The 26,480-nt window shown below is 39.4% G+C and overlaps 1 protein-coding gene across 25 annotated transcripts in view; it reads left to right on the top strand.

Annotated features, from left to right (window-relative positions):
- Nucleotides 1–26,480, top strand: part of PKIB (cAMP-dependent protein kinase inhibitor beta) — a 121,084-nt gene that overhangs the window by 8,685 nt on the left and 85,919 nt on the right. For 20 of the 25 annotated variants that reach the window (XM_004011153.5, XM_042253242.1, XM_060419207.1 and 17 more), the window contains exon 2: nucleotides 22,296–22,394. The exons of the other annotated variants lie outside the window; for them this stretch is intronic. The gene's annotated coding sequence lies outside the window, so the exon portion shown is untranslated. The remainder of the gene's footprint in view (nucleotides 1–22,295; nucleotides 22,395–26,480) is intronic. 25 annotated transcript variants of the gene reach the window in all.

The following is a 26,480-nucleotide window of genomic DNA, read 5'->3' as shown; positions in this document are numbered from 1 at the left end:
TCAAAAATTTTTAATTTAGAAATTTAGTAGGAAAAGATAGCTCATATTTGTATTTCTTTGCTAATGTGGCTAAATATTTTTAGATAGTATGTTTATTGGGTATTTTGGCTTTATTTGTATGAATTGCTTTTTGTGTTCTTCACTTATTTTAATTCTCTTTTGTTTGTTTCAAGAACTTTTAATTCATAAGGATATTAACTCTTTGTATGTCCGTTACATTTTAAATAACAGTTTTTAAAATCAATTTCTGTTGTTTGCCATTAACTATATAGGGAGCTTTGCTTTGCAAAATACTTAAATTTTATGGATGTGAAAGCTATCAATTTCTTCTCTCATAGTTTATAAGGAGGACTTTCTCACTTTAAACATATTCATCTACATTTTTAATAGTACCTCTGATGTCTTTTTTAAAAAGTTTCAACCCTTTGGAAGTTGTTTTAGTAAGGAATGAAGTAGGTAATGTAATTTTATTGTTGTTACGTTTAATTACTAATCTTGCCTCCAACTTATTTGTTCTGTACCTGGTTTGAAATAACATCCTATGCCCCTGCACCTGCTTGGAGTCCACGTTTGTGGCAACTGTCCCTTCACCCTGAAGTCCCACAGAATTTCTTCCCACCTGCCTTCCTGGCCACCATTCCTACACGTGCAGGGACTGCAGGCCCTTCCATTGCCTCCCTAACCTGCCTCGATCCACATCTGTCACTCAGCACCTCACCCCAGGAAGGAAAGGAATTCCATGTCTCACATCATAGCTGCTAGCTCTTCCTACAGTCTCTGGTTCCTGTAGTCTGTGTTACCAGTTTTGAAGCATGTAATTTTGTTAGCCTTGTGAAGCATAATTTTCCAATGCTTCAAATCTCTGTTTTATCATTTGTCTATTCATTTCTCCCTTCTACCTTGAAACTTTATTATGCTTTGTGCTGCCTCTCCCTGACCTAAGCTTTGCCTTTTATTCTCCCTTCAAAACCATTCTATCATGCCCTCTGGAACACCTGTTCAATCACAATAAACTCCTCTCAACCTCTCGTGTTGCTCTAGTCCTGAATCTTGACTCTCCCACTTCCCCCTGAGTCCTTCCTATTGGAGATGGCTGATTACTCCATAGTTCATGAATCCTAGGATAGGGAAGTGGGTCACATGCCCTCCATACACCTTCCCACCTCCAGACTGCTGTTTCTCTACCCTCTTTTGCTCATCCCTGTTCCTTTGAGCCAATTGGCTATACTGTCAACCACCACTGCTCATTCCTGTGAACTATTTACCACTTCAAACTGCTTCTTCACTGAACACTCCAGCAACTAGTGAACAGTCATCTTGTCCCACCCATTTCCTGTCCCCAATCTGGGTGACTTCATGTCTGCACCCAACACCGCAACTTTTCAGTTTTTGATCGTCACAACTCAAGCAATAAACTTGTCTTTACCCAACCCCTTCTATAGTTACACCCTGAACTTATCGTATGAATTTTTCCTTCCTAAAATCTCAAATTCAGAAATTCTCTTGTCATAGCATCCTATCTCTCTCTCTCTCTCTCTCTCTCTCTATATATATATATATATATGTATATATATATATATATATATGTTTTGGGTTTTTTTACACAAATCTGAAGAGTCACACCTGGGGCTTCCTAGGTGGCACAGTGGTAAAGAATCCTTCTGCCAGTGCAGGAGACATAAGAGATGTGGGTTCGATCCCTGGGTTGGGGAAATCCTCTGGAGAAGGAAATAGCAACCTGCTCCAGTATTTGTTCCTGGAGAACCCCATGGACAGAGAAGCCTGGAGGACTTCAGTCCATGGGGTCACAGAGAGTCAGATATGACTGAGCGACCCTACAGAGTCACACCAGCAGTTGTCTTTTGGCTTCATTGGGATGGCCGATTTTTATCCATCTGTTTACTCTCCGTGCTCTGCTGGCTTAGAGTAAGATATTTCGCAGTGAATTCCATGTTTCCAATGAACACAAATCAATGGAGAGCCTGAGAATTCTGTGTGCTTACCACACTTTCCTCTACAGCTCCAGCAACGTCAAAGCCTCAGTACCACCTGCCTTGAGTGCTTTTGACTTAATGACCACTTACCTGTCTTCTGGTTTATGCAGATCATTGCAGGAATCTCTATAGTCCCTGGTGGCTCAAGATAGTAAAGCGTCTGCCTGAAATGCAGGAGACCTGGGTTGGGAAGATCCCCTGGAGAAGGAAATGGCACCCCACTCCAGTACCCTTGCCTGGAAAATCCCATGGATGAAGGAGCCTGGTAGGTTACAGTCCATGGAGTTGCAAAGAGTCGGACATGACTGAGCGACTTCACTTCACTTCTCTACTCCCAAATAGCATGGCCACTACCCTGGTTTTCCTGGGACTGAGTAGTTTTCCAGGAAGCTATGCAACCTAGATAGCATATTAAAAAGCAGAGACATTACTTTGCCAACAAAGATCTGTCTAGTCAAGGCTATGGTTTTTCCAGTGGTCATGTATGGATGTGAGAGTTGGACTGTGAAGAAAGCTGAGCGCTGAACAATTGATGCTTTTGAACTGTGGTGTTGGGGAAGACTCTTGAGAATCCCTTGGACTGCAAGGAGATCCAACCCGTCCATTCTAAAGGAGAACAGCCCTGGGTGTTCATTGTAAGGACTGATGCTAAGGCTGAAACTCCAGTACTGTGGCCACCTCATGCGAAGAGTTGACTCACTGGAAAAGACCCTGATGCTGGGAGGGATTGGGGGCAGGAGGAGAAGGGGACGACAGAGGATGAGATGGCTGGATGGCATCACCGACTCGATGGACGTGAGTCTGAGTGAACTGCGGGAGTTGGTGATGGACAGGGAGGCCTGGCGTGCTGCGATTCTTGGCGTGGCAAAGAGTCGGACACGACTGAGCGACTGAACTGAACTGAACTGATGCTCAAGTCCTTGACTTAAAGACTCCACATTTTTGAAATTCCTTGTATTCTCTTTTACATATTAGCAATCTTCATCTTCACTTTTAAACTCTAAGCTGTTACTTCATCTGAAGTGTGTAATAGCTCTTACTCTTCACCATCATTCTCTGTGACCTTTTCAATCTAGGTCATTGGTTGAGAAAGTGGGTTGAGAAAGTCAAAACATCAGAGTGCATTAGCTAGAAATGTTATAGTTGTTCATAATAGCAAATCCATTTCAAGTTGGCTTAAGGAGAATGGGAGAATTGTATCAGATTTATGTCACCCAGCTTTCAATCTCAGCTTGATCTAGAGCTCAGATTATTTTATAAGGACCCAATTTCCTTCTACTTCACGGCTCTCGTCTTCTTCAACTTGGCTTCATTCTCAGGCTCTGCTTGGTGGAAAAATTGCTATCGACAGCTTCAGGCCTAATTTCTCAAGTTTAAATTCAAAGAGAAAAAAGTGTCTTTACCTAGTAGCGTTGCACCAGTCCTAAGATGGACTAGCTTCCATCATGAACCCACTCTTTATGCCTTTGCTGGGTTGGAAGAATGTCATAAGCCTGTTGAGGCAGGCTTCTGTCTGCCTCCTTTGTGTCCCACACCACTTCTGAGCCAGTCCTTGTGGCTCAGGGCATTTGAACTCTGATTTGTCAGGTCTGGGTCTCAACTTCATTCTTGGAAACAACAAATTACATGCAGTGACTATAGGAGGAAAGGCTCAAAGGGGAAATGGATGTTTAGCAAAATGTTTACTATCCTCTAAACTGGTAGCAAGATGGTTAAAACAAAACAGAGGCATAGACAGGCTCTGATTAAATCTGTAGGACTGGCTTGTGAGTAAAGATCATGAACATTATTAGTGTATAGGCTCTATGACATTTATTTTGACTGAACAGTGATATTTTTAAATATTCTAATTCTTGACTGTAGTCTTCATAGTTAAGTTGCAAAGTAAGTAAGATTTGTGCAAAGAAATTTTGTGTAATATAATCCTCTTTTGTCATCATTAATGAGATTTATTTTTGATTCTTCCCATACAAATAATAACTTGAAGATAAATCATATCCTATAAGAAAGAAGAGAATCTTTCTCCCTTAGATTAATTTTTTGCTGCAGACATTTATGAAAATATATGATTTAGATGATAATAGTAGAGAAAAATAACTCAGCTAGAGATTAAAAAGCTTTGTTGGAAGGTCAACTCAGCTTTTAATTAGTCATGTGACCCTGAAGAAGGCTCTTGAGATTTCAGTTTTTATCAACATGATTACACCAGTATGAATAATATGATTTCAGTTCTCCATCATGAGATCAATGCAGTGGAAAAAGTATCTGTATTATTCCATAGAGTCTATGGTTCTGTAATTTAGTGCTCTATGTCCCCAACAATATTCAGGTTCTTTTCTGTGGATGGTTATAGATATTCTTTAAGTTATTCTTTAATAATCTCAATATTCTTAAGATACTCTTTATTTAATGAATTTCAGAACTCAGTACATGCATCTCTGAGATGAGTAGTTAACTAAACTCTAATAAACAAATATCTATTTAAAAGCACCCTCCTGAGACATACAGATGGCTAACAAACACATGAAAAGATGCTCAACATCACTCATTATCAGAGAAATGCAAATCAAAACCACAATGAGGTGCCATTTCACGCCAGTCAGAATGGCTGCGATCCAAAAGTCTACAAGCAATAAATGCTGGAGAGGGTATGGAGAAAAGGGAACCCTCTTACCCTGTTTGTGGGAATGCAAACTAGTACAGCCCCTGTGGAGAACAGTGTGGAGATTCCTCAAAAAACTGGAAATAGAACTGCCTTACGACCCAGCAATCCCACTGCTTGGGCATACACACTGAGGAAACCAAAATTGAAAGAGGCACGTGTACCCCAATGTTCATTGCAGCACTGTTTATAATAGCCAGGACATGGAAGCAACCTAGATGTCCATCAGCAGATGAATGGATAAGAAAGCTATAGTACATATATACAATGGGAGTATTACTCAGCCATCAAAAAGAATACATTTGAATCAGTTCTAATGAGGTGGATGAAACTGGAGCCGATTGTACAGAGTGAAGTAAGCCAGAAAGAAAAACACCAATACAGTCTACTAACGCATATATATGGAATTTAGAAAGATGGTAACGATAGCCCTGTATGTGAGACAGCAAAAGAGACACAGATGTATAGAACAGTCTTTTGGACTCTGTGGGAGAGGGAGAGGGCGGGATGATTTGGGAGAATGGCATTGAAACATGTATAATATCATATATGAAACGAATCGCCAGTCCAGGCTCGAAGCATAATATAGGATGCTTAGGGCTGGTGCACTGAGATGACCCAGAGGGATGGTACGGGGAGGGAGTGGGAGGGGGGTTCAGGATGGGGAACACGTGTACACTTGTGGTGGATTCATGTTGATGTATGGCAAATCCAATATAATATTGTAAAGTAATTAGCTTCCAATTAAAATAAATAAATTTATCTATTTTTAAAAAAGCACCTTCCTGGATTCAGCTACTATGTTTAATGATACATTGCAAAATAGAATGAGACGCCATCTTTTTTAAAGAGGCTTAGGTTTCTATCTGTTTGGTGGGGTGAAGTAAGAGAAAATAATGTACAGACCTTTCCTGTGAAGCAGATTGTAATAGGTGCTATGAAAGAACCAAAAAGTGCTGTGGTGTTTCGAAAAAGAAAAAGATAAACTTTGAAATTACTCAGGAAGACTTTATAGACAATGGAGTAATTGGGATGGTCCTTGAAGGAATGATAGAACTTCAATGACTGGGCAAAACATTCCTGATTGAGAGACCAGAATGAACAAAGGCACAAATACGGAAAAGAACGAGACAGAGCTATGTAGACTTTGGAGGGCTGGAAGAAGATAAGGGTGGAGAGGTACATTGGAGATATAGTGAAGAATCTTAAAAATGCTGGGATGAAAACTTTGAACTTAACTTTTTAGTTAATTTTGGCTTCCCTTGTAGCTCAGTCGGTAAAGAATCTGCCTGCAGTGCAGGAGACCCAGGTTCAAGCCCTGGGTCGGGAAGATCCCCTGGAGAAGGAAATGGCAACCAACTCCAGTATCCTTGCCTGGAAAATCTCATGGACAGAGGAGCCTGCTGGGCTGCAGTCTATGGGGTCGCAAAGAGTCGGGCACGACTGAGTGACTAACACTTACGTACTAGAGAGTCATATAATCAGTGCTCTTCTCTATGAGTAAAAATTTAGTTTGATGGGTTTTTTTTTTTTGTATCTAGGTAAATATATGAGTTATATACATTTTTAAAAAGAATGATTGTCAAATACCTAGCACATTTCCTGGCATCCAGTATGTCTCTATTACTTGTGACCATTATGTTTGTTTGAAGGACTGTCTTACATATATAGGAGTTTAGACTGATCCTGTGAGCTATCCCACAGGTAGATTTAGGGCTATTGGAGAAAGAAATATTTTTGCTTCAAAATTAAAAAAAAAAGATGTTATAAAGGTTAAGTTGCTATAAAAAAAAAGATAGGGGAGATAGAGAAGAAATGGTTAATGGAAGAGTCTGTTAAAACAATATGAAAGAATTTTGATTTATGGCCAGTTTGATATAATGTCAAGTGATTGTCCAACAAAGGTAGCATGTTTTTAAGTTGTATAAATAGCAGCATTAGCAGAGCAAGGGAGTGGTGATGTAACTCTATTCTACTGTGGTCAAATTCTTCTGGGGAGATTACTTTTACAAATAATACAAATACATATGCACACACACTGATTAGGATGGTCTGTTATTGCAGAAGTGATAGAAGGAATAGTCATAAAATGGAGATATTTCTTTAGGAGAAATGAACGCCTGAGAAGGTGGGCGTGAACATATAGTATAACATGATGTGTCAAGAAAGAAAAACAAGCACAAGCTTTGGAGTTAGATCTCAGCTCAGCTCCTAACTAGCCATTTTATTCCGGGAAAGTCGCTAGCCTCTTTGTAGCCTGTTTCCTTTCCCACCCTCCTCCCTCCCCACTCCACACCTCTCCTCCTTTTCTTCTATTTCATTTTTGTAACATGGAAATGGTACTATTTGCCTGTAGTTTTATTTTTTGATTAATGATTGTCAAATACCCAGCACATTTCCTGGCATCCAGTACATCTTCATTTCTTGTGACCATTAAGCTTGTTGAAGGACTGTCTTACATATATAGGAGTTTAGATTGGTTCTGTGAGCTGTCCCACAGACAGATTCAGGACTATTGGAGAGAGAAATAGTTTTTCTTGAAAAAATGTTATAAAGGTTAAGTTGCAATAAACAAAGTAATGGTATGTCTAAGCAGGGCAGCACTTTTTGAGTTTAGTGGTCAGGGTAGGCTAGAGCCAAGGCGATAATATATATTTTTACATGAAAGTAATCTTTTCCTCAGCAGGGAATCCCCAAGAGTAAGGCTTCCTAGTCTTTTCCACCAGAGAATTCCCAAAAATCTATAGGCATAACTCAAAGTGCTTTGTAGAAAAGTACAGGATTTGACATTTCATATTCATCTTAAATATACATCGTGCACTTTGCTTTATGATGTATTTATTTTGTTGTAGTATCTGAATGTGCTTTAAATGTATACTGTCAAGTAATACTTTGATAAACAATTTATCATATGGTTATGAATACATTCTGGCATTTCCAAGGGTGCAGTTTCTGTAGTTTTGAGGATACACAGACTTAGAGGTCTTTAGAACCCAGACTAAGCTGGGATAGTTAAGCTTGTAACTGTTACAAGCTTAGTCTGTTAAGTTTGTAACAGACTAAGAATTCCCTCTCAGCTTAACACAGATAAGCTAAAAATTCAGATTTCTGTTAATTAGAATTTGTGTTGCATGAGTTCATTTAGGCAATCACATTACTGCTAATATCCAAAATTTAGTAGTATCTTGTGTAAACATATGTGTGAACTTTAAAACGTAGGAAAAGCATTGTTCTATTTGAAAATGGAGAATTATATCTTTAGCTTCTGGAGTGGGGGGTAGGAGGTTGAATGGCTTCATAATATTGCATTTGGCTGCTGCATTTGTGGGATCGTTTTTGTTGTTTGCTCATGTTCCTTTTTTTTTTTTTTAATTAGTGCTTTTCAGGAGACAGATGACTAAATGCTGTTTTGTGAAGTATTATTTAGGAGGTTTTAAAATTAGGATAGCTTTTTCTTGCCTTTTTACTTAGCTCTAATTTTGTTTCTTTTCTCCTCTCTTTTGGAGAAGGAAGTGGCAACCCACTCTAGTATTCTTGCCTGGAGAACCCCCATGGACAGAGGAGCCTGGCGGTCTACAGTCCATGGGGTTGCAAAGAGTCACATACGACTGAGCGACTGATACTACTCTCCTCTCTTTCCTGCTTTACTTGCACCGAGATTTCTGCAGAAACTGCTTTAAGAGTTGCTGATCTAAATAGGAAATTATCTCCCTGAGACCAGCTCTAGACCACCTTTTGGTGATTTTGGTTACCTGACCACATATCTGTCTTAAATTTCATGTTATTATGATTTTAATAAAAGGGGCACAGGAAATCTGATTATTTTAGCTATGTTACTGGATGGATTGGATCATTTCAGAAGTATCTGCTTATTTGCCCTTAATGACTCATCATAATTTAGAGGACCAACTCAGAAGTCAGGAGACTTAAGTTTTTGTTTTGTGGCAAATCTTTTTATTACTCATACCTAGTTAAGAGGTTAAAAATGCCCAGTCTGCATGTATTTTACAATTTTACCTAGGAGTTTTATCCTCTAATTATTAATAAAGCTATAGCATAAATAGCTCCTTAATGCTAAAGAATATCCCAGGCACCAGGGAGACCAAGTTGAATAGAACAAGGTCCTTGCTATTGAAGAACACGGGATTGATGTTAAGTAAGTAAATTATTGTGAAACAGTGTGCCTAATGTCATTGCAGCAGTGTGAACCAGGGAGAACATCTCAGAGACAACTGTAAGAAATTCTAAAGTCAGGGACAGTTTCTCAGAGGAGGTGATGGTATTTCGAGATATTGGAAGATAAACACTAGTTTGCCAGGCAAAGAAGAATGTGTCCTAGGAAGAAGGAGGATTAAAATGTGTGATGTATTTAGGGAACTATAATTAAATCAATATACTGGACAGTTGCAGATATGGCTGGAAGTTCAAAAGGAAGTATATTCACAAGTGCATCGCATTTCACGATAAATTGCGGGGACTTGACTGAAGGTTTTGAATAAGTGGAGCAGTATAATTGTATTTTCCCAAAGAAAAAGAAATGCAGCAAGGCAAAGTGAGGAGGCTTTACAAATAGCTGAGAAAAGAAGAGAAGTAAAAGGCAAGGAAGAAAGGGAAAGACATACCAACTGAAGGTGGAGTTCCAGAGAATAACAAAGAGATATAGAAAGACTTCTCAAGTGAAAAATGCAAAGAAATAGAGGAAAACAAGAGAATGGGAAAGACTAGAGATCTCTTCAAGAAAATTGGAGCTATCAAGGGAACATTTCAGGCAAGGATGTGCATGATAGAGGACAGAAATAGTAATCACTTAACAGAAGCAGAAGAGATTAACAAGAGGTGCCAAGAATACACAGAAGAACTATATAAAAATGGTCTTAATGACCCAGATAACCACAATAGTGTAGTCTTTCACCTAAAACCTGACATCCTAATGTGTGAGGTTAAGTGGGCCTTAGGAAGCATCACTATGAACACAGCTAGTGGAGGTGATAGATAGAATTCCAGCTGAGCTATATAAAATCCTAAAAGATGATGCTGTTACAGTGCTGCACTCAATATGCCAGCAAATTTGGAAAACTCAGCAGTGGCCTCAAGACTGGGAAAGGTCAGTTTTCATTCCAATCCCAAAGAAGGTCAATGCCAAAGAATGTTCAAACTACCATACAGTTGCACTCATTTCACATGCTAGCAAAGTTATGATAAAATCCTTCAAGCTAGGGTTTAGCAGTATATGAAATGAGAAGTTCCAGATGTACAAGCTGGGTTTAGAAAAGGCAGAGGAACCAGAGATCAAATTGCCAACATTTCTTGGATCATAGAGAAAGCAAGGGAATTCCAGAAAAACACCTATTTCTGCTTCATTGACTTAATGCTAAACCCTTTGGCTGTGTGGATCACAACAAACTGGACAATTCTTAAAGAGAAGGGAATACTGGACCACCTTACCTGCCTTCTTGGAAACCTGTGTGCAGGTCAAGAAGCAACAGTTAGAACCGGACATGGAACAACGAATGGTTCCAAATTGGGAAAGGAGAATGTCAAGGCTGTATACTGTCACCCTGCTTATTTAACTTATATGCAGAGTACATCTTGTGAAATGCTGGGCTGGATGAATCACAAGCTGGAATCAAGATTACTAGGAGACATATCAACAATCTCTGATATACAGATGATACCACTTTAGTGGCAGAAAGTGAAAAGGAGCTAAAGAACCTCTTGATGAAAGTGAAACAGGAGAGTGAAAAAGCTGGCTTGAAGCTCAGCTTTTTGAAAAACTAAGATAATGGCATCTGGACCCATCACTTCTTGGCAAATAGGAAACAAAATGGATGCAGTGACAGAATTTCTTTTCTTGGGATCAGAATCACTGAGGATGGTAACTATAACCATGAAATTAAAGTTTCAAGGGACACTTGCTCCTTGAAAGGAAAGCTGTGACAAAATTGCATGCATGCTAAGTCACTTCAGTAGTGTCTGACTCTTTGTGATGCTATGGACTTGTAGCCTCCTAGGCTCCTCTGTCCATGGGATTCTCCATGCAGGGATACTGGAGTGGTTTGCCATGCCCTTCTCCAGGGGATCTTCCCGACCCAGGGGTTGAACCTGTGTCTGTTCCATCTCCTGCATTGGCAGGTGAGTTCTTTACTACTGGCACGCTAGACAGGTTATAAAAAGCAGAGACACCACTTTGCCAATAAAGGTCTGCTAATCAGAGCTATGGTTTTTCCAGCAGTCATGTACAGATGTCAGAGCTGGATCATAAAGAAGGCTGAACACCAAAGAATTGATGCTTTCAAATTGTGGTGCTGGAGAAGACTCTTAAGAGTCCCTTGGACTGCAAGAAGATCAAACTAATCAGTCTTAAAGGAAATCAACCTTGAATATTTATTGGAAAGACTTACGTTGAAGCTGAAGCTCCAATACTTTGGCCACCTGATGTAAAGAGCCAACTCATTGGAAAAGACCCTGATGCTGGGAAAGATTGAAGGCAAAAGGAGAGGGGGACGACAGAGGATGAGATGGTTAGATGGCATCACGGACTCAATGGACATGAATTTGAGCAAGCTCCAGGAGATAGTGAAGGACAGGGAAGCCAAACGTGCTGCAGTTCACGGGATCACAAAGAGTCAGTCTCACAGGACTTATGGGCTGAGCAATAACAAACACTGACTGTGAGTCCATGTCTCTTGGAGCTGCTGCTGCTGTTGCTAAGTCGCTTCAGTCGTGTCTGACTCTGTGCGACCCCATAGATGGCAGCCCACCAGGCTCCCCCGTCCCTGGGATTCTCCAGGCGAGAACACTGGAGTGGGTTGCCATTTCCTTCTGCAATGCATGCAGTGAAAAGTGAAAGTGAAGTTGCTCAGTCGTGTCTGACCCTCAGCAACCCCATGGACTGCAGTCTTCCAGGCTCCTCCATCCATGGGATTTTCCAGGCAAGAGTACTGGAGTGGGTCTCTTGGAGCACACACCTGTTTTTCCACAACAGAGCGCTAAGTGACAATAGAGGAGATAGGAGTGAGGCTAGACGCATGTTTCCATGTGTGGGCAGGATTTTCAGTTGATTGAGTCATTGTCTTTGTCCTAAGAGGTAGGTCAGATACAGATGGAAAAATGTCTAGTTTAGATTCGTTAAAAGCTTAGAACTAAGAAGATATAAATGTGGGTTAAACTCTAGATACAAATGAAGATCTTTCCTAGAAATTGCTATCCTTGGAGCTATGTGTTAAGCTATTTTAGGAATAAACTTACTGTAAAAGTATATGTTTTCTCCATTTTGGGGGGTCTGTTAACAGAAAACATGTAAATAATAGTAAAATCTTTTGAAATTTGTAAAAGGTTTGAAAGTCATATTTTTGAACGTGATTTTAAGAGGAACGGCCTCCTTTATATGTGTTTTCCCTCTTTTTTTCCACAGGCTTTTTTTGGCCACAGATTTGGGCTCTAATGCATTAGTTTTCTGTCAGCTTCTCTAAAGATTCAAGGATAGAGTTTAAATTAAGGATACGTTCAAGGGTACCCTTCAGGGTAGGAGCTAACTCTGCTCTGATTTTTATTTAGTTGGCGAGCATCCAGAGAAATGAGTTTAGATTATGTAACTAGTCACTTAGGGCCCCTAGCCTCCTGCTAACCCAGCCCTCTGGAGAGGCAGCGTGCTGCTGGGAGTAGCTGGGTCAGACTCAGCCCTGTTGCCTAGCAGTCCAAGAGGAGCAGTCATAAGGGGTTGTTGCTGAGCAACCAGGGGGCTGCTGCTGTTGTCTCATCCCCCACGGAGTAGTACAGTAGTGGCGGGCCCGTCCCCATGGGAAAAGCAGTACAGTCTGGCAGGGGGCCAAGCCTCCCTCAGAGGCACAAGGGTTGTTAGCAGTAAGTATTTGACCTTAGAATCAAAGATGATAACTCATGTTGTATGAACATGCAAACAGTTTATGGAATTATTGATGTAAGTTTAATTAAACATGAACTTGGAGCAAGGCAGGTAGCTGTGGCGGCCAGAGTTCTCTTTTCAGATACATTCATTCCAGTTTCTTTCTCCTTCAGACTTCATTGCAATGTCCGTTTTCTGGGTCAATGGCAAGTAAATTTTTTTTTTTTTATGCCTCATGGAGTATGTAACTTGCCCTATTAATATTATTTAGCCAAAGCAAATATTTACATTTGAGAAAAACCAGCAAGCTAACTCCTATGTGGTCAAGTGGGCCTGCATGGCGAAGTATTTGATTCAATATCAATGCAAGGACTTGCTACTGTTATTTGGGATACTGCTTTGAATTTTCTCTTTGTATGGAAAAGTCAGAAGATACTTCACCAGGACCACATATGACTTTATTTTTTAGTATTTAACACTGTCCATAAATGACCCTTCAGGAGAGTTGATAGCTGAAACTAATTCTTGTAAGAAGGATAAGTTCTGATTTTAGGACTCAAAATTGCCTATATTGAGTAAACCTTTTCCTGAGGATCCAGAAACATATATTAAAGGCCAAAAATTGAGCTCTTTCAGTGTTTTGGAATAGCAAACACACGGTTACATGGAAGGCTAAAGTGCGAAGTAGAGGAATGAACATCCATCACTGAGAAATAATTAACACTGACCAGCTAGAGAGAAGTAATGTAAACCTTTCTTATCTCCCTCTCTCTTCCTGTTTTTCCATTCAGTATTTCTGGCCTTGTGCTATAATTGTTTGCCTGTAAAGGTTTTAGGATGCAGGCTTTTGGGTACAGAGGAGGAAATTTGTTTGTTGGCATTGGTGTCTGCACTCTTTAAGGGACCTATATTCTTTTTGAAAAAAGTACTTAAAAACTTAAAAATTCCTCTCAAGAAGTGCACACAGATTTTTGTTTCGTACACATGTCCACACACTAATGTGTCTAAGCCATTAAGAGTCTAAGAGTACAGCTGAGATTAGAGTACATCATGAGAAACGCTGGACTGGAAGAAACACAAGCTGGAATCAAGATTGCCGGGAGAAATATCAATCACCTCAGATATGCAGATGACACCACCCTTATGGCAGAAAGTGAAGAGGAACTCAAAAGCCTCTTGATGAAAGTGAAAGAGGAGAGTGAAAAAGTTGGCTTAAAGCTCAACATTCAGAAAACAAAGATCATGGCATCCGGTCCCATCACTTCATGGGAAAGAGATGGGGAAACAGTGGAAACAGTGTCAGATTTCATTTCTGGGGGCTCCAAAATCACTGCAGATGGTGACTGCAGCCATAAATTAAAAGACACTTACTCCTTGGAAGAAAAGTTATGACCAACCTAGATAGTATATTCAAAAGCAGAGACATTACTTTGCCAACTAAGGTCCGTCTAGTCAGGGCTATGGTTTTTCCAGTAGTCATGTATGGATGTGAGAGTTGGACTGTGAAGAAGGCTGAGCGCCAAAGAATTGATGCTTTTGAACTGTGGTGTTGGAGAAGACTCTTGAGAGTCCCTTGGACTGCAAGGAGATCCAACCAGTCCATTCTGAAGGAGATCAACCCTGGGATTTCTTTGGAAGGAATGATGCTAAAGCTAAAACTCCAGCCACCTCATGCGAAGAGTTGACTCATTGGAGAAGACTTTGATGCTGGCAGGGATTGGGGGCAGGAGGAGAAGGGGACGACCGAGGATGAGATGGCTGGATGGCATCACTGACTCGATGGACGTGAGTCTGAGTGAGCTCCGGGAGTTGATGGACAGGGAGGCCTGGCGTGCTGCCATTCATGGGGTCGCAAAGAGTCGGACACAACTGAGCGACTGAACTGACTAAACTGAACTGACAACTGAGATAGTATATAAATAGTGATAGAAAGTTTAAAATGTTTTCTAAGATGCCTTCTTTTTAAAGCTGCTTAACATGTAAAAGGAGAAGGCATTGGCAACCCACTCCAGTACTCTTGCCTGGAAAATCCCATGGACGGAGGAGCCTGGTAGGCTGCAGTCCATGGGGTCGCACAGTCAGACACAACTGAAGCGACTTAGCAGCAGCAGCAGCATGTAAAAGTGAACTTTTTACTTTTATCATGTGTATCATTCACAGAATCATTCTATTTATCTTTGTTATATAAGAGTATTAATGAATCTAAAGCATATTAAGCCCAGTATACGCCAAGTACTGTTCCGTATAGATCGTGTACTATGAGTGCTAAGTCACTTCAGTCATGTCCGACTCTTTGCGACCCCATGGACTGTAGTCTGCCAGGCTCCTCTGTCCGTGGGATTCTCCAGGCAAGAATACTGGAGTGTGTAGTCTTGGTAATCTTCTCCAGGGGATCTTCCTGACCCAGGGATTGAACCCATGTCCCTTACAGTTCCTGCATTGTCAGGCGGGTTCTTTGCCACTGGCGCCACTTGAAAAGCCCCTATATATAAATTAAGCATGTCATTTAACTTTCCCAGCAACTGTATGTGAGAGGTAGTAATATTATGAATGTTTTACACGCCGAGAAGTCTAGGCCTGCCCAGAAAGGTCAAATAACCAGGACAAATATGTACACAAAGATTTATAATCAGAAAGTCTGTCTTCAGAATTGTAACGCTTCTCAATCATAATGCTATATTTTGAGCTCTGTATTATTTCACGAGGGCAGCATGAAGCAATATTCACAACAAACTGTTTTTAGGTTATAATGATATAATGAGAGAATGCAAAATACTGAAAACTATGGAATCTTTTACATAATTAAATTTGTTTAATTTGTTGTTTGGGCCTATATAGTCCATAGTCAGACGCCTTTTAAATCAAACTTTTTTATATCCATTCAAATTCAGTGGATATACAAAATAAATTCAGTAGGCAGCTTGCACTGAGGTTGTTTCTCTTCAGGATGAAATGTAAGATATATTTTCATATGGTATGTGAGATATAAAGAAAGAGGAAATGGTTAAAAAATAGAGGAAATGAATAAGTGGCTGTTACTCCAAATAAGTCATATTTCTTAGAGGCTTGTGATAAGAAGCATCAAGGAACTGCCTTTTAGTCATGAGAAAAATAATACAGGGGGAAAGTTGTGTATGTAAAAGCTAGGTCAACAGTCCAGGAATATTTTCAGCAATGATGCATAGTGGATCAATTACAGGCTTTCTGGTCAGACAGGGCTGAATATGAACCCTGTCTCTGTGATCTATTAGCTGTGTGACATTAGAGAGGTATCACCAGCTCTAAGCTTCAAAAAAAGTCTGTTTTTCTTTTTTGGAAAAAAAGGTTAATTGTGATGATAAAGTGGAATAAATGCAAAGTGTCTAGCAAGACTCATGACACAGAACAGGTATTTATTAAATGTTGAAATCTTTTTTTCTCTTCTCTTAGCAGCAACACAAACAAAATGAGAGTTATCCTAGGGACCTGAAGGGTCAAGGCAATTTCATAGTAGGATTGTGGGGTCAAAGTTGCTCAGCATTTTGAAGATTCTGTTCAACTTTGCCAAATTGTTATGTAAAAACAATATTACAGTATAGGTATTATATTTTTAATTAGAATACCTGATTTGCCTATGGTTGTGATATTGATGTGAAGCTTAGGAAACAGGATGTTTAACTGTACTAATTGAATCTGAAACATGAATGTATTTCTGATTCTTAGTCATTTTCATCAGTTTCTCTTAATTCATTCTTTAGCTACTGAGGCTTCATTCAAAAATTTTTGAATTAAAAATTTTAGATAGATTAGAGTACGACACAGGTAAACTTTTGATTTTGGTCATTTGTGTATATTTCTTATCAACTGCTCTAGCTGTAACCCTGAGTCCCCTGAAACAGGGTCTTTGTTTTCTCTGTGGCACCTACCACATAGTGGTGGTTTAGTTGCTAAGTCATGTCCAACTCTTGAGACTCAATGGACCATAGCCTGCCAGGCTCCTCTGTCCATGGGATTCTCCAGGCAAGAATACTGGAGTGGGTTGCCATTTCCTTCCCCAACGGATCCTTCCAACCCAGGGATTGAACCCAGGTCTCCTGGATTGCAGGCAGATTCTTTATTGACTGAGCTATAAGGGAAGATTTACCACATGGTAGATACCAATATTTGATGAATGACAGAATGGATAAAACAGGTTATTTGTGATTTTATGTATATACAATAGCTATTAAAAGTTTTGAAAATGTAGCAGTTGCCAGGGATCTGGTTAATAGGGTAGTTTAAACACTATTGCAGTTGTAGAAATCAAGCATATACAGTAGAAAAAAATAGAAGATACTAGTCTAAGGGTTAAAAGAGGGAAACTTAAGAATATCTAAAGAAATTTGAAGAGAATACTGTGGTGCTAATTTAGTTGTGATCACTTTTATAAATGGGCTTACAGGTGGTGCTAGTGGTTAAGAACCCGCTTGCCAATGTAAGAGACGTAAGAGATGCGGTTTTGATCCCTGGCTGGGAAACATCCCCTGGAGAAGGGCATGGCAACCCACTGCAGTTTTCTTGCCTGCAGAATCCCATGGACAGAGGAGCCTGACAGGCTACAGTCAATAGGGTCATAAAAAGTCAAACTCGACTGAAGTGACTTAGCAAATATATGTGTATTTCAGCTCTTACAAAAGGTGAAAGGACCATGATATGGAATATCTGAAAATGCTAGAGATAAAATACTAAGTGCTGTAGATAGATGAATAAAACATTGCCATTCAAGATGTTCACAGGCTGCTGAGAGAGACAGACATGCACAGAGCCGTCATGAGAAGTCGACCATGTTAAGTGCATCAGAGAGTTATGAACAAAGTGATTTAGGGGCAGGGGTTATGACTCATAAGAAACTCTAGCAGTTCCAAAGAGCTTTACCAAAGCAGCAACCTTTGAGTTGGCTTTTAAGGAAGCTCAGAGCCTACTCATGAGAATACAGGGGTATGACCTGCATTCTGGGCAGAAGGACCAGGAAGTTTTTAATATGGCCTATTTGTGTAATTTTTTTGGTATTTGTTGCTAGCTCTGTGTGGCCAAGGCATTCAAACAAGCACATTTTATCACAACTTGTGGAAAGTCTGGGCTTTCCAGGTAGCCCTCGTGGTAAAGAACTCACCTGCCCATGCCAGAGACCCCAGAGACATGGGTTCGATCCCTGGTTCAGGAAGAATCCCCTGGAGAAGGAAATGGCAACACACTCCAGTATTCTTGCCTGGAGAATCCCATGGACAGAGGAGCCTGGCAGGCTACAGTCCATAGGGTTGCAAAAAGTTGGACATTCCTGAAGTGACATAGCATGCATGCACTTAGAAAGTCTAATCAGTAAATATTGTTTTTTGAATATCTGGATGAATGAGTGAACAAACTTACCTTCTTAATATGGGACAATAGTTTTCAAATAAAATAATTATATAATAAAATAATTTTTTAAATTTAAATTTATTTATTTTAATTGGAGGCTAATTACTTTACAATATTGTATTGGTTCTGCCACATATCAACATAAATCTGCCACGGGCATACACGTGTTCCCCATCCTGAACCCCCCTCCCACCTCCCCTCCCCATACCATCCCTCCAGGTCATCCCAGTGCACCAGCCGCAAGGATCCTTTATCGAACCTGGACTGGCGATTCACTTCTTATATGATATTATACATGTTTCAATGCCATTCTCCCAAATCATCCCACCCTCTCCCTCTCCCACAGAGTCCAAAAGACTGTTCTATACATCTGTGTCTCTTTTGCTTCACATACAGCGTTATCATTACCATCTTTCTAAATTCCATATATATGTGTTAGTATACTGTATTGGTGTTTTTCTTTCTGGCTTACTTCACTCTGTATAATCGGCTCCAGTTTCATCCACCTCATTAGAACTGATTCAAATGTATTCTTTTTAATGGCTGGGTAATACTCCATTGTGTATATGTACCACTGCTTTCTTATCCATTCATCTGCTGATGGACATCTAGGTTGCTTCCATGTCCTGGCTATTATAAACAGTGGTGTGATGAACATTGGGGTGCACGTGCCTCTTTCAATTCTGGTTTCCTCGGTGTGTATGCCCAGCAGTGGGATTGCTGGGTCATAAGGCAGTTCTATTTCCAGTTTTTTAAGGAATCTCCACACTGTTCTCCATAGGGGCTGTACTAGTTTGCATTCCCACCAACAGTGTAAGAGGGTTCCCTTTTCTCCACACCCTCTCCAGCATTTATTGCTTGTAGACTTTTGGATTGCAGTCATTCTGACTGGCATGAAATGGTACCTCATTGTGGTTTTGATTTGGATTTCTCTGATAATGAGTGATGTTGAGCATCTTCATGTGTTTGTTAGCCATCTGTATGTCTTCTTTGGAGAAATGTCTATTTAGTTCTTTGGCCCATTTTTGATTGGGTCATTTATTTTTCTGGAATTAAGCTGCATAAGTTGCTTGTATATTTTTGAGATTAGTTGTTTGTCAGTTGCTTCATTTGCTATTATTTTCTCCCATTCTGAAGGCTATCTTTTCACCTTGCTTATAGTTTCCTTTGTTGTGCAGAAGCTTTTAATTTTAATTAGGTCCCATTTGTTTATTTTTGCTTTTATTTCCAATATTCTGGGAGGTGGATCATAGAGGATCCTGCTGTGACTTATGTCAGAGAGTGTTTTGCCTATGTTCTCCTCTAAGAGTTCTATAGTTTCTGGTCTTATGTTTAGATCTTTAATCCATTTTGAGTTTATTTTTGTGTATGGTGTTAGAAAGTGTTCTAGTTTCATTCTTTTACAAGTGGTTGACCAGTTTTCCCAGCACCACTTGTTAAAGAGATTGTCTTTAATCCATTGTATATTCATGCCTCCTTTGTCAAAGCTAAGGTGTCCAAATGTGTGTGGATTTATCTCTGGGCTTTCTATTTTGTTCCATTGATCTATATTTCTGACTTTGTGCCAGTACCATACTGTCTTGATGACTGTGGCTTTGTAGTAGAGCCTGAAGTCAGGCAGGGTGAATCCTCCAGTTCCATTCTTCTTTCTCAAGATTGCTTTGGCTATTCGAGGTTTTTTGTATTTCCATACAAATTGTGAAATTATTTGTTCTACCTCTGGGAAAAATACTGTTGGTAGCTTGATAGGGATTGCATTGAATCTATAGATTGCTTTGGGTAGTATACTCATTTTCACTATATTGATTCTTCTGATCCATGAACATGGTTTATTTCTCCATCTACTAGTGTCCTCTTTGATTTCTTTCTCCAGTGTTTTATAGTTTTCTATATATAGGCCTTTAGTTTCAAGGTTGTGTTTCTTTACTTGATTATACCTGTGCAGTTTAAAGAAAAATTTAAACTTTGTGAACTCTGATTAACATTAGTCTCATTGGTGTTTAAGAAAACACAGCTGTGGACTTTATTCCTATCATTCTGTTCTTTTCTCTCTGCATTTAATATGTACACTTTCGTTGGTTTGTTTAGATGCATGAGTTCAAATATGAGTTCCTTTTTTTTTTTTTTTTTTAAAGTCTGAAGTAAAACCTCCCTAAACGGAGGCCACAGTACTGCTTATACATGAAGTGATATTTGGGTTGATATTTTTATTTCCTCTTTAGAAGCAGAACAAACATCCTATTATACACATTCTCCATTCTCCAAGTAAAAACCTACAATGCAGTGATGGAGAGTGGGATGGTATTTGTTGTTGCAAAGTGTTCAGTAATATCTGGAGGATTTAGCTGGATTTTAGAGATTGTATTAACATTTGTGGCACAAATGACAGTTGGGTTTATTAAATGGCAGTTTCAGCCAATTAAGATTTCTCATAGTTTTGAGTTCCTTTTCTTTCCCTTTTCAATTTCAGTATGTCTTCGAAAGGCAAATATATTAGAGTATGATTCCTTTGGTGTTTTGTTTTTCCTTTGGAAGCCAAAACAAAACTCTTCAGTACATCATAGTCCCAAAAGAAAGCTGTAAGATTTGGGAGTGTCATCACAGTTACCTTTTTAAGATCCCAAACCAAATCTGGTGTTAAACACAAGAGGCACATTTTTTACTTATGCAGGACTTCAGGGAGGATAGTAAAATAACATTGTGTATTTGTGTTTTATTGTCTGTGATGTTTCTTGATTCCCAGAATAGCCTGAGAGATAAGCAGGGTGAATATTTTCATCCCCATTCGGTAAACAAGGCTCTGTCATTTACCTGTGAAAAAAGATGAGTCTTCAAAGTCAGCATCTGATACAGGGGTAAGCTGGAGCTAGAACTGACTTGAGCATTTCTGCCTCAATGTTACAAGCCCTGAGGATTTTCTTTTGCTGACTTACTTGTAAGCTGTGAGGAAATGTGGGAAGCAAAGGAAAGAGAAAAGTAATGAAATTATTTGCAAATGAACTTGAAAGATGGCTATCATGATGCTGTTGGTATTTGGAGAAAAAGACTTTATTTGAGCATCATGGTAAAATATTACTACCACATAGAATTCCTAGGTTTTACACAAATTACAAATTCAGTTACTGTCCCAATGTGAGTAGTCTGTGGAATATGGACTGGAAGGAGCATGTCTCAAACTGGGAAGACTAGTGAGTGATGTAATGTATAAGAATCGTTGAAGTGGAGGCAGGTGTGGGTGAGGAGAGTAGAATTAGATGCTGCCTGTGGGAATGGAATTGAAGAGTGAGTTCGAGGACAGTTATGAACCTGGGGTAGACAGAATTTGGTGGCTATGAGGAAAGAAGAAAACAGCAAACAATACTGGACTCTCCTACTCTGAATGACCCTAGTAAAGTTAGCACATACAAGCATAGGAATATTGATGTTTCTGGCTCCATGCTTTATAGAAGAAGGAACAGATGATCTCCATAACATGAAACATAGCTCTGTCATCTGGACAGCTAAGCACTTGGCATGTGTCTGCTCAAATATGTAGACTGCCTGAGTGAAAGGGAGCCTGGTTTACCCAGCGATTGGCAGTAGCCACCTCTGTCAGAAGTGTTCATGGAAATGAAAATAACTCAGTTGTTTTCTACATTCTTAGTTTTTAAGTGGGGACTTTTGATATAGAAATACCTAAAAGGATAGGAACAAGGAAACCATGCAGGTGTATCAGATGCCTATTCATAGCAAAATTTCGAGTTACCCTTTGATGCTGAGGCATTATGTGTGGGCCAGGTTTTATTGGGTGGGTTTTCTCTTCCAGAATTCCAATCACTGTGTTACGTAATTGAGGAAAACAATGTCCTTGCTCCTTGGCATTGAAATTCGAAGATGAACTGCAGGGATGTATGGCTTTTAAAGTCACACATCTGAGAAAGGCTGTCACTCAGCTAGTGAAACTCATTTCAGTGGAAAGTTGAAAAGCTGAAGAAAGCAATGTATTTTGCTCTATTGTTGATTTTACTATTTAGTAGGTATGTCTCCGACTATTCACACTACATGGTCTTGGGGCAAAACACACAAAAAAGTTGATCTAAATACAATTGGGGGGTTTGAATAGGTGACAAAATAATAATGACCAAAAAAAAATCAAAAATAGGGAACAAAATAATAAGAGAGTGCTGAGCTGCTTACTCAAGGAAATTTATCCTGCTCTTATTGTAAGTCAGAAACGAATAAAAGAAATCAGGATGAGGAATGAAAAAATAGCTATAAACATTATTTTTAAAATTGTTTGTCATTTTGTCATTAAATTAGATGTTATTGCCCAAGAAACCATTTGTTCTTTTCCAAAACAGACAAGGAACAAAGGATGTTTATCTTAATACATCTTTTTTTCCCCTTTGTTTCCTTCAAGGGTCATGGTATACTGAAAAGGCACTCAATCAAGAGAAATCTGGGGGGAGCTGGAAACCATCAAGTTATTGAGGCCACACAGGGGGCAGAAAAGATAGAGGTGGGTATGCTTTTGATCCATCAATCCTGCTATTGAGGGTGTCCCTGAAAATGTCTTTGTTGCTATAGATCCAGAGGAAAGCAAAGAAAAAGTAAAGTGGGAGGTCTTTATTTTAGAAAACAAATCAATATGATTAAGTGGAAGCTTGATAGAATCTATTGTTAATGTCAAATTAATAGCATGCATGCAGAGAACTTAAGCTACACTTTTCCATCCAGTGTCTGCCAGGGACCAGCAATTAGTACACAGACTAAGCTTGGTGTGATATTTACATTCTTAGCTGTGTTTATTTAAATTGTACCTAACAGAGGCAGCTAGCCTACCAAAATAAAGTTTTAAATTTGTATCCTTTAGAACAGAAGAAAAATGTATATTACCTATAAACTTGTGTGTGCTCAGTCATATCCAACTCTTTGCAACCCCATGGACTGTAACCCTCCAGGCTCCTCTTTCCATGGAATTTTCCAGGCAAGAAGAGTGAAGTGGGTTGCCATTTTCTACTCCAGAAGGCCTTCCCAACCCAGGACCCAGAGATCAAACCCCCATCTCTTGCATCTCCTGCATTGGCAGGCAGATTCTTTACCACTGCGCCACCTGGGAAGCCTATAAATTTACCACTCTTCGTATAGTGATCTCCCCAGAGACCATAGCAATAGCTTCATAATCAGTACATAGAAGGAAATAGTTTTGATGATATTAACTGGTAGACATAAGTCTCAAATGCTTTTTGAGAAACAGTTTTCTGTGTGCTCCTGATGGCCTCTCTCATCTCAGCCCTGTGTTTTCCCACTGGGAGTTAGAAATTTGCTCCCCTGCTACAGTTAAGATGGCAGGCCAGAGACCATGGAGTAAGTCTCAGACTGCAGGAAGCCTCCTCCCACTCTTGGATTCCATGAGAACAGAGCTCCAAGGGAACAGGAAAATGGAAGACATTACATTTGCTTTGGGCTCATTGCCTGGGTTTCTAAAAAGCAATGCGGCTTTCCTATTAACCTGCTGTGATTTCATTTAAACAGTGGCAGTGGATTCATTTTCTTGCGTCATCTGAGCATTTTTAGTACTTTTATGTCAACTTTTCAAGTTTGTGTCAGTGGAAATTGAAACCTACCTTTAATAAAAGGTAGAACTAATATGACAAAAATTTTTATCAGAAAGCATTTATATTTCTACATAAATGACTGGAATCTCCATACTAAGATAAAATAGCAAGTACATTTGTAAACATTAATTTTGTATTTAAGGAAAATTGAAACTAACGTATAATGATTGAGTCTTCATTGTGGATGGAGTGGGTAGAGGCTTATAAACATAATCTCATGTAATCCTCAGAGAAGGCAATGGCACCCCATTCCAGTACTCTTGCCTGGAAAATCCCATGGACTGAGGAGCCTGGTGGGCTGCAGTCCATGGGATCGCTAAGAGTTGGACATGACTGAGTGACTTCACTTTCACTTTTCACTTTCATACATTGGAGAAGGAAATGGCAACCCACTCCAGTGTTCTTGCCTGGAGAATCCCAGGGACGGGGGAGCCTGGTGGGCTGCCGTCTCTGGGGTCGCACAGAGTCGGACGCAACCAATGCGACTTAGCAGCAGCAGCAGCAGCAGCATGTAATCCTCACAATGACTGTGGGGAAGTAAGGAAGGCATAGTCATTCCTTGTGAAAAAGTGCACTTTGCCAAGCACACACATTTGGCTAGTGGGTGGTGAAGTTAGGATTTGATCCTGATTTTTGTCTGATGCTTATGCCTGTGTCCTTGACCACCTTGGATAGGGAGATTTGGCATGAGCTAAAAAGTATCTCGTTTCCATCAGGTATTTATAGTTGATGGTTGAAAATATACATTTTTAAGGAACACATTATCCCTTATTCTATGAACTCTAAAAAAGAGATGAAACATTTTTCTGATTCATTTAGTGAGGAGCATTAAAACAAAAAATTTGAAAAATAATAAAAGTGATACAAAAAAGAATATAACAAAAATTCACTGAAATATAAGACTTAAATGAAGAAGATAGCATTTGATTGAGATGCAAAATAAGATTAACAGAAAGGAAATTGATATTATATTCCTGGATGAGAATAATAAATATTGTAATGATGTTAGTTTCCCCAAATTAATTTATAAAATTAATGCTATTCCATATAGGACCATAAAAAGACTTTTGGGGCAAAGTTGGTGAAATAATTATTAAAATTCATCTGGAAGAATGAATAGACTGGGAAAAGCAAATTTTGAAACAGAATAATAATGAAAAAGAACTTCTAATTCCAAATATTAAAACATATAAAATTACTGTTACTAAGACAGTATTTCAGTATGTTATTTTTTACTAAAATAAAGACTTAAGAGAAGCTAAGTCATCTTGAAAATTCTCCTAACAGATTTAAGCATACAAGGGTAACATACAATGAAGACTGCATTTCATGTTGGTAGAGAAAGTATTGATTATTACAAGAACAGAATCCTAATAGTGAATTATTGTTAGGAGAAATTGTAACTTTGAATCTTTTATTTATATGAAATGCAAATAAATATTAGTTTAACTGAAAAAGAAACATAATGAGATATAACTGAAAAATCGGCAAACATAATCTGGTCTAATGTGACATCAAAGGCCAAAATCATAATTGGAGATTGATAGACTTGACTGTGGGACATAGTAAAACTTTTTACATACAAACAGAAAGGGGACTCAAACAGCATGCCTAGCACTGGATCTGAAAATTCTTTTCAGGATGGAATGAATAAATCAGCAAGTGCTGACTAACATCCCAAGTGCACTACTGTCTTGAGGCTTCATAAAGCAAAGCCCATCCTGGAATAGTGCTCATTTGTTACTGTGCTGTAGGCATGGAGCAAATTCCAAAGATGAAATTCTAGAGAAGATCAAATGATGACATGGAAGTTAGGACTGTTCCACCTAAAAAGGTCAGCTGAATTAGAATTGTAGCCTACAAGAGAATAAGGAATTTCAGCTAGACAGTTTTATAATTCATACATATGCCAGGGGATTTCATTTCAATAGAAGTGAATCATTGAGTAATGTCTGGAGTTTTACAATGTGTTAAAACACTTTATCTCTAATAAAAGTGAAATAATTCTAGTTTTCTGTCTTGAATTGTGCGGTGGATAATTGCAGAGAGGGACACAAGGATAAAATCGAGAGAAGGATTTCTTGTTTTATTGTAGAGAATGGTGCAAGAAAAGTTGTTTCTTTATCTCCCTCTAAAGTAGCTTTGTTCCTTCTCTGCTGGGGCTTTAGGACAAGTGGGAAAACAAAATGTGTTATGATCAACGAACAAGGAAAAAAAGAAAAAGAAAGCTTTGATTTATTTTAAATATCCCAGGTGATATCAGCCTGGACTGTGACAGTCAATTCACATTAACATAAACAAAACAGTCATTTTCTGTGCTGGGCCCTATTAGAAAAATTTCTAGACTGCAATCCCCAAATAGGCTACTCCGGTAGCTCAGTGGTAAAGAATCTATCTGCAAAGCAGGAGACACAGGAGACGTAGGAAGATCCTGGGTTGGGAGGATCCCCTGGAGTAGGAAATGGCAACCCACTTAAGTATTCTTGGCCTTCCCTGGTGGTTCAGATGGTAAAGAATCTTCCTGAAATGCAGGAGAACAAGGTTTGATCCCTAGGTAGTGAAGATCCCCTGGAGTAGGAAATGGCAACCCACTCCAATATTCTTGCCTAGAGAATTCTATGGCCAGAGGAGCTACAGTTCATGGGGTTGCAAAGAGTCAGACACGACTGAGCAACCAACACTGTAAGTATCCTTGTCTGGAAAATTCCATGGACAGAGGAGCCTGGTGGGCTACAGTCCACGCAGCTGCGAAGAGTCAGACATGACTGAGTGTGCACACAGAGAATTCCCAAATATCTTGTGAGAAGCTTAAACGGCAGGTACATCAGCTTCCTCATCTTTCTGTTCACATTCAATCCCTCTGGGTGTCCCTGGTCACTGCTGTTTGCTCCTGAGGTCATTCCTCCTGTTCCATGCCTTTCTGCTGGTGGTGACTCCTGTTCCATGCCTCTCTTTCAGGTGAGGACCTGAAAGACCCTCCCCGCCCG

The sequence above is a fragment of the Ovis aries genome, chromosome 8, assembly GCF_016772045.2.
Source record: "Ovis aries strain OAR_USU_Benz2616 breed Rambouillet chromosome 8, ARS-UI_Ramb_v3.0, whole genome shotgun sequence".
Taxonomy (NCBI): Eukaryota; Metazoa; Chordata; class Mammalia; order Artiodactyla; family Bovidae; genus Ovis; species Ovis aries.
The sequence above is the reverse complement of the archived record's forward strand: the minus strand, read 5'-3'. Positions and strand labels throughout refer to the sequence as shown.